The sequence below is a fragment of the Notolepis coatsorum genome (genome assembly GCF_963971535.1).
Source record: "Notolepis coatsorum genome assembly, chromosome: 6".
In the NCBI taxonomy this organism is placed as follows: domain Eukaryota; kingdom Metazoa; phylum Chordata; class Actinopteri; order Aulopiformes; family Paralepididae; genus Notolepis; species Notolepis coatsorum.
Window position 1 is genome coordinate 23,357,726 of NC_140170.1, and position 3,372 is coordinate 23,361,097.

Sequence of the window (3,372 nt, forward strand, 5' to 3'; positions counted from 1 at the left end):
ACATTGCCCTGTAAGCATGTTAAACACCTGGCTAGTGTAACGTCAATTTGTGCCTGAAGCTTTGGGGACCAAAATCCCATTTTCGTGATTCGTTTCAGGGTCTCTGCTCTTCCACAGTGATCAACACCATGAGCCTCAGGTATCACTAAGGACAGAAGATCGATGGAGGCGACTATCAAACCGTTATGACTCCTCCACAGACCATCTGCCCCCCTTACAGCCCCCCTCTCCGTCCACAACTGTTTCTCGGCCTGCGTGGCTGAGTCCTGAAGATCACTCAAATTATCCTCAGTTACCTCAGTCGTCAGTTCGGCCGCAAACATCAGAACAGCCGTGGACGGCACCGCAGCCGCCGCCTTCGCGGCCTCGTCCGCCGCGTTGTTTCCCGTCGTCACAAAGGACAGGTCTTTTCTGTGTGCCTGGCACTTTACGATAGCAATGCTTTTGGGCAACTTTACAGCCTGAATAAGCGCCACAACCTGCTTGTGGTGAAGGATCGGTGAGCCGTCCGATTTCTTAAAGCCTCTTGCCTTCCAAATGGCCGCGAATAGGTGGCATACGCCATGCGCATACGCAGAGTCTGTAAAGATGTTAACCGTGCGATCTTTAGCTATTATGCATGCTTCTGTTAGTGCTATTAGTTCTGCAAGCTGGGCCGAACATGGTTGCATGCATTGTCCGGCCTTTCTTGTTAGTGTTTCTCCGTTAGGTTTGCACTGTACGACGGCGTATCCTGACCTTAAATTTTCCCCCTCCCGATAGCAGGACCCATCCACAAAAAGTGAGAGTTCTGCTATCGCGAGCGGGTCGACTCCCAAATCAGGACGGAGTTTCACGAAAGCCTGTACCTCCACCTCACACTCATGCGGTTGACCCTCGCTCGGGAGTGGTACCAGATCCGCCGGGTTACTGCCGTGGCATGTTTTTATCGTAGCGTCCGAGTACTGCAGGAGCCTCATGTAAGCCTGTTGCCGTTGGCTGGTCAGAACAAATTTGCCTCTTTCAATCAAGTTTGCCAATTTGTGATGTGTCCAAATGCAAATGTCATATCCCATTGTCATGGCCGTTGCCTTCTCATACATCAAATGTGCTGCGGCCAGGGCCTGTTAACAAGGTGGCAGACCCTGCTCCACCGGCGAAAGAGCTCTAGAGTAATATGCTATCGGTTGTTTTTTCCCACTCCCCCCCTGTGTTTGAGTCAGGACAGCTGTCGCATGCTGCGCTCTATGTGAGACGAATAGGTGGAAACACTTCTCATAATCCGGCAGCGCCAGGGCAGGGGCCTGTAACAACAGACGCTTAATGTTTATGAACGCGTCCTCCCCCTCCTCGGTCCATGTCAAGGGAGCGCGAAGCTTGTCTGTACCCGCCTCTTTTATCATCATCCTCAACGGCGCTGTCGCTATCGTATAGTCCTCCACCCACTCAGAGCTGTACCCAGTCATCCCTAAAAACGTCATCATCTGTCGGACCGTCAATGGCCTAGGTGCCTTGGATACAGCTTCGAGCTGCGTGGGTGAGATGCTTTTTATGCCCTTTTGAATGACGCGAGACAAGTACTCAACTTTTGGCTGGCAGTACTGCAGTTTTGAACGGGATGCCTTGTGGCCTCCCACGGCTAATCCACTCAAAACTTTGATGGAGTCCTCATGGCACTGCTGACGTGTATCCGAGCAGATTAGAATGTCATCTGCATACAGTAAAACCGTGCTGAGTAGTGTGTCGCACACTCCTTGCAAGTCTTCCTTGAGCGCCTTCGAGAAGTAATGTGGCGAGTGCGCGAACCCTTGTGGCAACCGGGTGTAAGAGTATTGTTTCCCCCTGTGGGTAAAAGCAAACAGATACTGAGACTCTTTTTCCAATGGAACACTGAAGAATGCCTGCGTGAGATCAATGACCGTATAGTACTGCGAGCTACTCGGGATGTTTGTCAGGAGGGTGTGTGGATTAGCGACTTCCGCCTCTGGTCCAGACACCACGTCGTTCACCGCCCTCAAATCGTGTACCAGTCTGTACCTAGCCCTGTCCGCCTTTAGCACTGGGTGGATAGGTGTATTACATCTGGATTTGAAAGGGACGAGCACTCCCCCCTTTAACAGTCCCTCAATCTGATGTGATATAGCTTCCTCCGACTCTGGCTTCATTGTATACTGTCTGATAAAGGGTGGTCTACAACCCTTCTTTAACCTGACCTTCTATGTTGCCCAGCCAGAACACAGTGGCCTCTTTCTCCCCCGTCCCTTGTAGCATCATTTGGTACACGTCTTGTTCAATTTGAATCCCCTCAGGCGTACATAGGATTTTACAGCCTAGTTTACACATTGCATCTCGTCCCAAGAGATTGCACGGGGTGCTGTCCGAAATTAATACAGGTATTGTTATGGTCTTGTTGTTATACGTCATAGAGATTGGATCTGATGTGGGTATTAATTGTGTTTTTCCCGAGAATCCGACCGTCCGAACATACTGTCCAGACTGGGGTAAGTGAGCGGCGTATTTTTGCTTTATGCAGGAAAAACCTGCTCCAGTGTCTGCCATCATCTCTGTTAATTTGCCCTCCACTAGGACCTGCAGAATAGGTTCTTGCTCAGCTCCCTTGGAAACCACAATCATTTGATTTCCCCCCGTCGCATTCTCTGGGCACCCCTAGTGATTACCCCCCTGGTTTCGGGGCCCTCCTGTCTCCCCCTGGTCGTGGGGCCCTTGTGACTCCCCCTGGCGCACGGGTCTTCCATACTCCGAGCCGGGACGGTATGGTTGCCTACATCTCATTTCCCTGTGTCCCTGCATGCCGCAGTTCCAACAGTGGAAACGGGGAAACTGTTGTTCGTTCCCCGGTCCCTGTGTAAACCGTGGGCCTGATTGCCCATTCCCTGCCTGCCGCCTGGACGCCTGGTTCCGTGAACTATAGCCATAACTTCTCACTACCTGAGGTGCAGGCGGGGGTCCCTGGTCCTGCATGGGTGGAGAGGTAGCAGATGACACCATTACTGCCTGCAACCTCCTTTGGGGCTGCAGTTGTTGCTGAGTTAACTTCCTTGAGTCATTTCTATCCTGATCCCTGACTTTCTGCTCCTGAGCCCTTTGCTTCTCCACACTATGTGTTACATGTGCACAGAACAAAGGATAAGTCATGTCCATTAACCCCACCACGTCTTCCAGTCTATTCTTAACCACCTCTGGAAGCCCTCTCATCACACTTTCTCTAAACATCGCTCTCTGCAACGGGTCAATTTCTGGGTTGTGTCCTAGCTCACCTCTCCACTCCTTCAGTATTTTGTTCACATAGCACATGTTCACCGGCAATTGCGTGACATAAGGTGGGGATGTTGGTTTCCCTATATCCGTCTCTCTCTGATTTAGCGCTAAAGC